General features: G+C 32.7%; 1 protein-coding gene across 1 annotated transcript in view; it reads left to right on the top strand.

Moving 5' to 3' along the window:
• The window catches only part of LOC118186930 (otoferlin-like), a 963,443-nt gene that overhangs the window by 491,193 nt on the left and 458,308 nt on the right, over positions 1-13,942 (top strand). The window lies entirely within an intron of this gene.

Here is a 13,942-nt window from a genome sequence, read left to right as displayed (position 1 = left end):
TCAAATTTCAAGTACACTATTTCAGTTTTGGACGAAAAGAAGATATGTGGTGCGATTCCACGTGTAGAGGATCCTGATATTTATCCAATTTTGAAAAAGAAAAATATACGCTTAAGTGATACAGGAGAATATGTGCCTGAAATAGCTTTATTAATAGGAGCTGATTATCTTGGCGCATTATTGACTGGGAGAATTGAGCCTATTGATAATAATTTGGTAGTTATTAAAACAAAACTTGGATGGACGCTTCAAGGTAAACAAAGAAACTACTCAAAATCTTTGGAGAGTATTGTATATGCTAATAATTTGGATTTGACGGAATTATAGAGCCTAGATGTCATCGGTATAAGATGTCTTGCAGAAGTAATGTCAAGGCAGGTAACCGATGAAGAAACAGTAGATTTTTTCCGTAAAACTATTAAAAGAAACGAAGACAAAATATATGGAGTATGTTTGCCATGGAAAAGTGGACGTCCAGAATTAGAAACGAATAAGGAATTAGCCACTAAACGGTTAATGTCAACTACCAAAAATCTCATACGATCTGGACATTTAAGAGAATACGATGATGTGTTTAATGAGTGAGTTCGAGATGGAATTATTGAAATTGTAGATGAAGACGAGAAAAAAGGACACTATTTACCACATTATCCTGTGAAAAAAACTGGTGTAACGACAACAAAAATTCGTCTGATTTTTGATGCGTCGACGAAAGATTCCAAAGGAAATTCCTTGAATAATTGTTTAGCTTTCTAAACAATTATTTATTAGAATTGGTACCCAAATTGATAATGCAGTTTCGAAAAAAAGCAATTGGCGTAACGTAAGACATAAAAAAAGCATTTTTACAAATCAGTTTGAATCCAGAGGATAGGGAGTATTTTAAATTTCTGTGGTGGAAGGATTTATCAAGACGAGAAGAAATAATCACTCTCCGACATTGTAGAGTGGTATTTGGTGCTTCTCCTAGTCCATTTTTACTAGAAGCAACTATAGCTTACCATCTAGAGAACGCTCCGGGTGAAAGGAAGCACACAGCTTGTCAACTCAAAGAATATTTTTATGTGGACAACTGTATTACGAATTTAGAAACTAAAGAAGAGGCACAAAAATTTACTTCTGAAGCTAAGGAGCTGATGTCTTCAGCACAATTTGAACTACGAGGCTGGGTTACTTCTGAAAAAATTGTAGAAGAGACACATGACAAATTCATTTCAATTCTAGGTCTCTTTTGGGACACTGAAACCGATGAACTTTTTTGCGGCAGTATGGTTGAAATTCCAGAAAAGAGGATTACTAAAAGAGTTGTGTTATCGGCTGCCCAAAGATTATTGGGATAACATGTCCCGTTTCATTGATACCAAAAATATTGCTTCAAAACATTTGGAAGAGGAAAATTAATTGGGACGACGTACTTCCAATAGATATATCAAATAGATTTTTAGCCTCGGTCAAGGAACTATCTTTACTGAAAGAATGTAAGATTCCACGGAGACTCGTCTCAGGTCCATTTGAAGACTGCCGAATAAGTCTACATTGTTTATGTGATGCCAGTGAACTTTCCTATGCTGCTTGTATTTTCTTACGTTCTGAATTTAATAAGAAGATTTCAGTCAAGTTAGTAACGAGTAAGTCAAGAGTGGCACCTATCAAAGAGATTACAATTCCTAGATTAGAACTCTTGGGAGCTTTGATGTTATCAAGATTATATGGCCAAGTCGTAGACGGACTGGAATTGAAAGCCAATACAGTGTGTTTTTGGACTGATTCAACTGTTGCTTTAACTTGGATGAAAAGAGAGAGTTCTTGGAATACGTTTGTAGGAAACAGAGTCACAGAAATAAGAAAGAATACAAACCCGAATGACTGGCATTTTGTGCCAGGGCATATGAACCCAGCAGATTTGCCTTCAAGAGGTTGTGATGCTAAGAATTTATTGAAAAGCAAATGGTGGGAAGGTCCAGAATGGTTATGGAAGTCACAAGAATTTTGGTCATTAAGTGAAAAACAAGTCGATGAAAATTTGGTTAGATCGGAAGAGAGAAAAATTATAATCAGTAATGTGGAGCATGGATCAGTTAACTTCACTGAAAATTTACTTTATTTCTCGAAATATATCAAGATCCTTAGAATGCTTGCCTGGATACTTCGTTTCATTAAAAACTGCCAACGAAAAGAAAAACTTAAGAAAACTGAGTTGACTTGTGTAGAAGTTCAATCAGCAGAACACTGTTTGCTAAAATTAATTCAGCAGGAAAGTTTTGCCGGAAGAAAAATGAAAATCTTGAAGAACATGCAAGCATTCAAAGACGAAAATAATATTGTTCGACTCAGAACAAAGCTTCTCTTGGGAGATGAAGAGGAAAATTTCAAGTGCCCCATATTGTTGCCCGGAAGCCATGATATTATTCATCGACTGGTAAGGTAAAAGCATTGTGAACTACAACATGCAGGACGTCGAACTCTGATTGCCAATTTAAGAGAAGATTACTGGATTATTTCGATCAATAGATTAGCGAAACAAGTTAGCTCTAGTTGTATTTCATGTAAAAGATTCAAAGCCAAACCCACAGAACCACCTTTTGCACCTCTTCCTAAAAACAGGATAAAGACTGCTGCAGTTTTTGAAGTTTCATGAATTGATCTCGCAGGCCCTTTGTATTTGCGTTCTGGCGAAAAGACATGGGTTGTACGTTTTACCTGTGCCTTTTTTAGGGCTGTCCATCTTGAATTATTCAATTCCCTGTCTACAGAAGTTTTTATTATGGCTTTAAGAAGATTCTTTGCTCGAAGAGGTAGAGTAAATATAATCTACAGTGACAACGGTACAAACTTCATTGGTTCAAGCAATGCTCTAAGAAATTTAGATTGGGAGAAGATCATGTCGTTTTCTACTACCAAGAAAATAAAATGGAATGTTAACCCTCCAACAGCCGCCTGGTGGGGAGGATGGTGGGAGCGCATGGTTAGAATGTTGAAAGAGATGCTAAGAAGAATTTTGGGAAGGAAAAGTCTTGACTATGAAGAGTTGGAAACTATTCTATGTGACTACGAAGCTACAATAAACTCTAGGCCAATTACATATATTGAAGACAATTCTGAAGGTCTGAAGACATTAACTCCCGCTTGTTTCTTACAAAGTATTCCTAGCAGTGAAACAACTGATTTAGACGAAATTGACAGTAAAAGTTTAAATGTAAGATTGCGTTTTTTGCAAAAATTAAGGCAGGATTTAAGAATGAGATTTCGGAATGAGTATTTAGCAAGTATTTAGTATTTTATTGATTCATAAAGTTAAGAGTCGGGAAGAATCTTTAAGAGTTGGAAAGATCGTTCTTTTAGAAACTGATGGCAAGCGTATCAACTGGCCTTTAGGAATCGTCATTGAAGTCTTTTCTGGAGCAGATGGGCACTCAAGAGTTGCCAGAGTGAGAACAGCTGATGGAGAGAAGTTGAGACCATTCCAAAGACTTTATCCGTTAGAAATCAACAGTTCGGAAAAGTTACCATTCGTTGCCCAAGATGCTCGAAGGGATGAAAGTGCCTCTACGAATATGCCTCTACGCCCTGCAGCTAATGATTCAGATTTCAGCGAAGATGATGATTCCTCACCCAAAGTCCAAGATTTCGTTACTAAAGCTGGTCGACGTGTTAAAATTCCCATTCCTTGATTTATAACTTTTGTTGCAATTTATAGGTATCCTACAAATTGCAAGGTGGGAGGTTTTTTGAGTAAGACCAGCTACAACTCAACTCTGTTTAGGTTTTATGTTTTAAAATAAGTTCTATCGTTTCTGTAAGAATAACTGCTTCTAATGTTTTTGGAAATATCTGCAATTAAAGTGTTTTTTCATATTAAATCCATAGTTATTTTCGAATCCTTTAAAACCATTCTTCTGTATAACAATTTCCATTTGCGAAAGCAATTCATTTCCAATAACAGCATTTTCTTTCATTGTTTCTTGAGGCACAACATAAATATTTGATTTAATTTCGCAGTCATCAATTCGTATGAAACCTTTAAAATAACCAATAGGTTTTACTTTATGACTACCAAAGCCTACTAGAATCAAATCGGAAGAATTAATACTAGGTGAAACAATTACTTTATAAATATTTTCCGATACTATATATATATCACTTCCTGTATCAATCAGAGCTTTTACTTCTACATTATCTATCGATATAGCTTTATGCATATCATTTAACTGCTTCTTTACAAATATATGGTTCACTCTGGCAAGGTCTTTTATATTTGTCTTATTTTTTATACATTCTGCGGCTACGTGACCAAATAAATTACAACGAAAGCATTTTTTTCCCTTGCTCTTATTTTTGCAGAAATTCTCCACTTGACCAATATTTCCGCAGTTATAGCAACGAATATTTGTTTTTATTTTACTTTCAAAATGGTCACGTCTGGTTTTAGAATTAGGCTTAACGGATTTGTTTTTTATCATTATCAAATTAAATTTTTTCATATATCTTCAGTTTTTCCTGAAATTCTGCCGAAGTTTTACAACCGTAAAGAGTAGCTTTATTAAATGTAGAATTGTTTATACCATTAATAACATATTCAAATAAAGCGGCGTTTTCAATATTACCTTTGGAACATAGATTTTTAATTACCAAAAAATATTCATATAAGGATTCTTTTTCCTGCATTTTACGTTTTGATAATAATTCATGTAACAGAGCAGAGTCATACTGTACACCATATTCGTTTACTAATAAAGCCTTAAGTGCGTTCCACGAATTAATTTTCGTTAACTTTCAATAAATAATTTTGCTTTACCAGTTAAAAGATCTTTTGGCGAATATCAGTTTCTGTAATTCATTTAGTTTTAACAAATTAGATACATCCTCAAAGTTTTCAATAAATTTGTCAACCTAATTATACGGTTTACCATCAAATTTAGAAATCAAGCTTTCAATATCATTAAAATTTATATACGCATTTGAAAATTGTGAACATGGAAATTGAACTGATGACTTACTAATATTTTGTTTCAGCTCATGATCTTCATCAACAGCAGCAAAAGAAGAGTCGTTGAAAATTCGAGCAGTTGATGTATTGATTTCACTATTAACAGAAGTATTTCTTCTTTCATCCAGTATTGCTTCATATTCCTCTATTTGTTGTTTGTAATTTGATCCCGATTCTGACACCAATTTTGTGAGTTCTTTAGTTTTGAAATCACAATTCAATTTTCAAACAAAACACATTTAATAAAATATTAATACATCTATAATATAGTTCCTCTATTAATACAATATCTATATCATCTTACAGCTATTAATACAATATCTACTATCATCTTACATTTATTAATACAATATCTATATCATCTTACATCTATTAATACATCTATATCATCTTGCATCTCCTCTCATAAAACAGAGTGGCGAGAGTTCTATCAATTTCATTCGTGTAGTCAACAGCTAAAATTTAGACAGCGCGCGAGGAAAAATATTAAGCTATGGATTTAAAAATCCCACATTCGGCCTTCCTGCTATGCATCGACCTCGACGACATTATTCTACTCTTGACAACATAAATCATTGGTCGTACGCTTTTTAAAATATTTTGCAATATTGATGTTGGATTGAAATTTTTGGTTTAAGGGCGAAGAACATGATGTTTAATAAATAAGGATAACACACAAAACGTTAAAAAACGCCCTTTCATATTTTATACTCGTATATATTTTAGATAACACACAAAACGTTAAAAAAACGCCCTTTCAGATTTTATATATATATTTTTTAATTTTAATTACATTTGTATTTGAAGTCCATTGAAGTCCAAGTTTATGTTATTTCATTACTATTAAAAAGGAACATTAATGACTCTCGAGAAAATATATAAATTGATCTACATCTAAGTTACACTGTAATATAAATATTATTCAAAGATTTGGAGATACTCATTAGACACCCTTCCTGATTTCAAAAAGGCAGTAAAATTAAGGTTTCTTCTCTTTAGCTTTCAGGCTCACCAGCGGCCGAGCGGTAAAGACGCTGAACACTGGTAGGTCGGTTCGAGGTTCGAATCCCGAGAACGGGCTGGCTGCATGGGCGTTTCCGTGGTTTTCCCCATGTGTAACGTGTATACGAGCCAGTTTTCCTTAAGTCCTCCACGAAAGGCATTCCTCCCCTCAGGCAGATAGCCCTAGCGTGCTTTGCCATAATTAAATACACCAACACCAACTTTAGCTTTCAGAATCGCCAGTGTCGAGATCAGAGTGATCAACGTAATAGCCACCAACTATCTATTATCTTAAATAATAGCAAAGAAGTTTAAAATGTCAAAAAGAAATTACTGAAATGGCTTCCGTAACAGCAACACAGCATGGAATTTGAAAATAAAAGTCTCTTTTGCCAATCTGAGCAATAATCGATTACTTTACCATTCAGGGTCTGTTTAGTAAGTGAAAATGTTAACCTAATTACGTAGGTTTTTCCGGAAATGCACGGGACTCCAAGAAATGTCCCGTTCGACGTTCAGTCCGCCTAGCCGAAACATAATGTGAAACGGACATTATGCAACACAGCTTTTATTAAAATGCATCTGTAATTCTGTCAAAAAATAAATTAGCTCAGTTATGAGTTTGTGCACTAATAATAATCGCTTTGTTTGGGAATACATTTATATGTGAACAGGAATTAACATTTAAAAGTTCTTTTTTCATAGTTGAAAATTAATAAGAAATAAACTCAGTTAACTTACGAACATCTACAATCATTATGGAAGTACCTTCTACTAATTTATCTCCAATGCTACAAAATTTATCAGTATCGGTGTCATGTTGTAGTAAGAAATAAAGAGGCTTATAATTATTTATATACAAATAAATATATATAACGTTATTTATGCGTCAATGAAAAGTTTAATAAATAAGAGAAAGGTCGTTATTATGTAGTCTCAAGTTATTACTCACATGAACAATCTTTCTGAAAACTTGGAAGGTTTTTATAAATCGTTTATTTTTAATATAAAATAATGTAACTTATCATATTTAATGATTTTAAGCAATTTTAGAACTATTTTACTAATTATTATTTTACTCACTATTATTTTACTATTCCTATTTATTTTTTAGAAATAATTTAGTATTTAGCTACCAACATATTTCAATAACAGAGTTGTAACCGACAAAAATGTCTTGCAGTTTCCAAACTTTAGATTTCAGGTAGAAAATAAATATACATTTGATTTTTTTTTCGTTTGCGATATTATTATTATTTTTATGTATGTTTTTATAAATACTTAGAAAGCGAAATTTTAAATTTATTAAAAATATTTTTTATTTCGGTAATAAAAAATTTTCGTTTCAATAAAATATATTTCTGTTCTGTAATAAAAAATAATTCTAGTTGTTTTCAGATCGTACATTTGGCCCACATGCAATCTGATTTACTAAACAAAAATAAAAACTAATGGCAACGGTAACATTTTAGAAATAGTTGCCATTTCGTTTTAAAATCATGCCATTCTTTTTATAATAGCCTTTACAAATGAAAAATGAATTCTCTAACAAACAGCATTCCTACAAGGGAATAAAACAGAATTTCCGCTCTCCTGGCTTAACTTCCTAGCGCTGTGTGCCTAAATTTAGTATCTCACTCATGACTTAAACTCATTACTTTGCATTTTCTGGCGTAGTAGACGGAACACTAGAAATATACAAAAGAATAATAAAAAATTTTTTTTAGAAAATATAAATCTTACAAGTTTCAATTAATAATAATCAAGCAGTGATATTTAAATATGGTTTTCCTAGTTCTATGCAGAAGATTGTATTTTTTTCATAAATACTTCAAATTTTTGTATTTGGCATATAATTGCATGAAACCTGTTTTGCGTACTTTCTCAATAAAAACTGATAATGACTTTTTTAAATTGATAAGAATTTTTAAAACACTGAATACTTTTAAATATTTCTCCTCGAGACCTTGCAGATTTCTTTGTTTCCTCTGATTAAGAGTGCCCTTGAATTCGGTTGAGTTATTGACTGAATCTATGATGAACACAAGGTTGCTGCTTTGTTGCTTTTATATTTGGACTCTGCTGTAGCGATGGACAAGCTGATAAAATTTCGCGTCAAGGAACATGACGCATATGTTAGAAAAAAGGAAACACAGAAATCTTGTTGCCCAACATTGTTGGTCCTAAAATCACGCTTTCAATTTTTCTCCTGCCAAAATTATTCAAAAAACATCTTCCATTAAAGAACTGGATTTCTAGAGGCATTTCACATTCAAAATAATTTTTCTGTTCTAGTTAACGATCCTAATTCCAATCCAACTTTGATTTCGGCCTTTAAAGAAATTATGTTTTAGTTCTGGTTTCATCAACAGAGGGCGCCACTAGCTTATTTTCTGTCCAGGCTTTCTTATCTTATCTAATCATTATATCCTATCTCGTTCATTTGCGCTTTTTCAGCTGAGGATGGTGGTTCGGTAAAACTATCGAAACTGTTGTAGTCTGTGAAAATTTGAAAATATAACGTTGATTTTTGTCGTTTGACTTCTGAATTAATATTTGTTCGGCGTGTTATTGTGTCTTAATCTGATATTTATTTATTCTGGAATTTACTTGCTTGAATTAGTCGCTTCAGTATTATAAGATCATGAAACCTGATCCTATTTTTCAATGGGACACAATTTATTATATATTCTTTATTTTTTTATCTCAAAGTGAACGAAAAACAGAAATACATATTTCCCTGGAAAGGAATAAGCAATATGAAGTTTTTAGCAAAAACTCTGATGTTGACATCACATGAATTCCTTGTAAGGCCCTATTAAATTATACAAATTTTTGCTGCAATTCATTTACACTTATTACCGCGATTTACATTAGAGGCATATTTATCACTCATTTATTTCAGTTCTCACTTCGCGGCAAAGCAAAAACACATAAATAATCAAATCATCTTCATTAAAATTGTAAAATATAGAATGAATCTGCCAGGTTTGCAGTGATAAAAATTAATAGTGTACATGGTGAACACGCTATTAGTTTAAGGACTGCCCAGTAATGGTTTAAAAAATGTAAAGTTGGAAAAAGCAGCATTGATGATGAACCCCGTTCAGGACGTTTTGAACTGTTAGAACCAAATCAAATGATTCATTCAGAAGTTTATAGTGAACAACATTGCCGTCTAAACTCAGAATTGAACAAAAAATGCCCAGCTTACTCCCCAGATATTGCCCCAAATGATTTTCACTTATTTCGTTCCTCACAAAAATTTTTACTGGGAAAAAAATAAATTCTAAACAGGATGTACACAATGAACTTTCAAGTTTTTTTGCATCAAAACCAGAGTCTTTCTACAGCGATGGTATAAAAAATCTGCCTGTAAGATGGCGAGACATTGTAGATAATGGAGGAAAATATATAACTCATTAAAATGTCAAATCTTTTTTTATATTATTTAAAAATTTACCAAAACTTGCGCACGAATTTATGGACTGACCCATATATGTCATTTTTATTTCCTCCGAACAATGTAAAGTAATGTTTTTGTGTAAAGTAATGAGCTAAAGTAGCCTATTTACTTAGGATTTTCATGCATGTAAGGAATATTTTAAAGGTTTTTCTCCTTTACAGTGAATTTCAAGGTCATATCCACCGTTGAAATAAAAATCCAATGCAAAAATTCTTCTGTTCAGAAAACATGCATGAATACAACCCCCAGCATTCAAATAATAACCAATATTCTGTGCGGTGCCAGTTTTTCACTAAAGATTGGAAAACACCTATATTTGAAAGGCAGATCCAAATAAATATCAGCATTTTGATGCAAAAGATGGAGTCAAGAAGAAACCTGTTCGCAGCTCTAAACAATGAAGGACGTTTCGCTCTTACTATTTTCGTTCCTTCAATAAGAAGCTGCAAGCATTGGAAAAATAAGTAAATTCTTCTGAAAAGCGGAATAATTTTGTGCCCTCGGAAAACTTAGGACAGGTTTTTGCAGACAGAAATATTGCTCTCCAGAAATCTACATAAATACTGTTGCGCTGTCAATATATAGGAAGAAAGCTTGCCAGTCTCTTTTGTTTGGTATCAGGTTATATAGGAATGGATTTGCAAGCCTTTACAATTTGCAATATCTCAAGCTAGCACCTTAAATTCGAAATTTCATTTTGCCTTAAATATTAAATCTTATAATATAATTTATTAGCTCGAAAAAGCCTTTTAGTTTTGAAATGGAATTGTGCGTCGAATCACTATAAAGGTGACGTTTCAATTTCCATTCCAGTCTGTTGCCATTCGGCAAAAAGGAAAATATTTATCTTTCAAATTGAATCTGTCTGTTGGGCATTAACAAATTAAGCTATCTGAAAGCAATAGATGCAGTTTAAATAATATTCGCTTCTTACTTTTGAATCGAAATAATTTAAATAATAAAAATGCATTTAATTCATAATTCATCTGATTGAAAATATTGAGTATTTTCATACAATGACGTTATATATTTTTTATTATTTATTTCACATTTCGTAAACCTTTAATGAATTTTTGATTCACAAACTCGGCGATTTGAAAGCGACACGTGGCAGCAATATACGAAATAAAATGTTTTTATCTCCAGAACGCGAGACTGTCTATCGGGAATTCTAAAGATATGCTGTTTCTAAATATTTTGTTATTTTGCTGTTGAACTGAATTATATAATTACATGGGTAAGTGTAAACAATGTGATATTTAAAAAATGATAACAAAATGTTTTATAAGACAGAACTTGCTAAGAAAAACTGAACACATATGATGGACTGTGCAAAGACGGAAAAAATGAATGTCACCACTGAACATTGCATCGGGAATTCTAAACATCTGCTGCTATGCTGTATTTAATTTTTTGAGATTTTGCTGTTCAGCTGTATACGGCGTGAGTGCGAAGGAACCAATATCTTAATAATAAAGCTAAAAAGACAAAAGAAGGGTTAGCAGGAGTGAGTGCAACAGCACACTGGTAGACTGCGAAGACAATCTTTCTAAAGAAGAAATCTTTTTAAGAAAAAGAAACAATTCGTTGCGAGCGATCGTTAAAATCTGAAATTTCTGAGAATTTTAATATTATTACTTATTATTATTATGAAAATGATGGATAGAGAATAGCGGCTGCAAAGTATAGAAATTTGAATACATGTAAATTATTTTAAATCTTCTTGAGCGATGTGCCCGTATGCCTTTGAGTAATATAGTACAATTATTGCAACAATGCTTGGGTTAAAATGGATTTTGCTAGATCTTAAACTGGGGATAAATGCGATTCGCACTTAGAATATTAGTCCAAAGGGGAAATTTGCCTTGAAGGACTATTAATTTCGTTTTGGCATTTTGCGTTGATTCACTATAAACGACGAATCACTTTTCAAATTGTTGCCACCAAACATTATCGCCCTGTATTATATTTATAGAAATTAAATAATGAAGAATCTGCATGAATATATGTATGTTTCACGCACTGTGAAAAAACAACGGTACCTAGAGTCAGCAAAATTCGAACAACGTAATCTTCCATAGAATATGGACATGTGAAAACCCTAATTTGAATTTGAAATTTGTTTTAGTATCGATTTCACATTTTGTAACACTCAACGAATTTTTTATTAACAAACTAAACGATTTCAAAGCGATCAATGGCAACACTGAGCGGAAAATAAAACTTTTTTTTTATCTCCAGGCGCGAGACTTGTGTATCGTAAATTCTAAAGATAGGCTCATTTTAAAATTAATTTGCGATATTGCTGTTGAACCGAATTATATGGTTGGAGCTCGTAGAACATGATATTTAATAAATGAAGGTAACACATAAAAATGCCCCTTTGGACGTAATTTAAAATCTGAAAACCTTCAGATTTTTTTTAAAAACTTTTTTTTTACTTTTTTATTCACAAAGCTGTAATTTTTAATAATCGTAAAATATATACAGTTAAAAACATTTGCTTATGACGTTTATTTACTGAACGATAAACATGGAGTACATCTAGCCATACTTAATAGCTTGGCATTGTGCCATTTTCTTTGACCCAATATGTTTGAAACTGGCTTCATTTCAAACGACGCCATTTGAGTCTTACAATTTGTTTCTTACTTGAAGTGGGAGGGTGTATTTTTTGAAGTGAAATGTTATCAGATCAAAAGTTTTAAAAAATCATATATTCCCTTCCAATATTATTTGATTGCAACATTCTGATGAAATTAGAACTTGTGCATTAAGCTAACAGTACTCAATATTTCATCGAAATAATTCGAATTTAGTTCGAATGAAAAACATATGACAGACCATGATCAGCCCTTATACTTTTGGTATTAGTAAATGCGGGTTCCTCTAAAGAATACATTTAAAAAAAGTTTTTTGGATTTTGTTTAGCTGGGTTTTCTTGTACCATTTTGGTGGACTTTGAATACAAGTAACAGGTTAGTAATTTAAAAGCTAAAGTTTAGGATAAATTTAGTAAGCGATGACAAGTAATGATACCTACCTGGCGAGAAGAACGCGTTCCCGAGAATATTCTCGAATGGGAGTTAAAACTATATGTACCTCGCTTGTACCCAGAGTTTGAGTATCTTCGATTTAATTAGTGACTTCCTCAGAGATTAACTTGAGAGCGATCGACCGAGTCGGAAGCTGTATTTTAGTGCTTTGCTGTGAAGCTGTCTTCACCTTTATAATGTTATTGCCTGAAGGCTGTGTTGCTGAATGTTTCAGCGTGTTTATTGCAGTTTTTCGACGACTGCAAACGTGTCTTTGGAACTATCATGTGTAATACTGGCGAAAAAATTGTGTTTTGATTCTTCATCAAGTGTTGTCATGAGGTACTCCAAATCCTCAAACCCGTAGAACGAACAGTATATATCTCGCAATCTCGTTGAAATTTTGCCTATGGGACTGCCATTAAATCTAGTTGGGCACCATTTTTTTTCAATCAGCATCCACCAAATATTCCTCAAATACATTCCTCCAATTTTGAATCTCTCTCTATGTATATATATATACATGTGTGTGTATGCAATGGTTTGGAGATGTGTCTTCGCGTAGTAATAACATGGAGAGGCTCTACTGTGTAGTTAGAAAGATGACACTCGAAGACAGACATAGCCGTTAATTCTACATGTAATTTTATTCCTTGAGAATTAATTCTTAAAAAACATTCTTTTTCATTGCACATAATCACTGTGGATGCCTATGCACCCCACGATTTTATGCAGATTATAATTTTAGAACCGTGGGCAACAGCTAGCGGTGGCTCAGCAAGCGGAGTGGCGTCTTAACAGAAAGAAAGCTAGAAGCAAACATGCGCAGTTATCCAATATGGCAGCCTATTAAAAGAAAGATTTCACTTCTCGAAATTTTGAATTCAAGTTCCGAATTATTTTCGATTTAGATTTCACATTAGTTACATGGTTAGCGTTTTTAAGTTATACGTATGAATTGATGGAGAAATGACGCAGTCGAGAGAAATTTTGATGATTTTCAGATGCTAGAAGGGGGCCTATAAAAATCTAAGGATCAAATTTAAAGAGCTATTGCTAATTAAATTAGTAATCTATTAGAGATTTGTATTCTTGTTAAACACACAAAACAATTAATTATAAAAAGACAAAAAAAAGTTTCGTATGCTATCTTAGTAAAAAAAAACTAAACATTTATATGGTGAACTTAAAAAAGCCTGAAAAATAAAAAAAGGTGTATGCCAAAACTTAACACTGTAGCGGAAATTCTAAATGTACTTTGCTACAAAAAATTTGGGGGTATTGTTATTAAATTGTATGTAACGTAAGTGCGAAGAATGCTCTGCTTAATAATAAAGCTGAAAAGACAAAAAAAAAAAAAAAAAATTGTGTTAAACGATGTGAGCCCATAATAAATTTCCAGGGTTGCTATATTTACAGAGAACATAAACTTGACACACTTTCTGGTGCACA

This window comes from Stegodyphus dumicola, chromosome 3 (genome assembly GCF_044657685.1).
Source record: "Stegodyphus dumicola isolate Sdum_Otavi_A_Nest chromosome 3, ASM4465768v1".
In the NCBI taxonomy this organism is placed as follows: Eukaryota; Metazoa; Arthropoda; class Arachnida; order Araneae; family Eresidae; genus Stegodyphus; species Stegodyphus dumicola.
The sequence above is the reverse complement of the archived record's forward strand: the minus strand, read 5'-3'. Positions and strand labels throughout refer to the sequence as shown.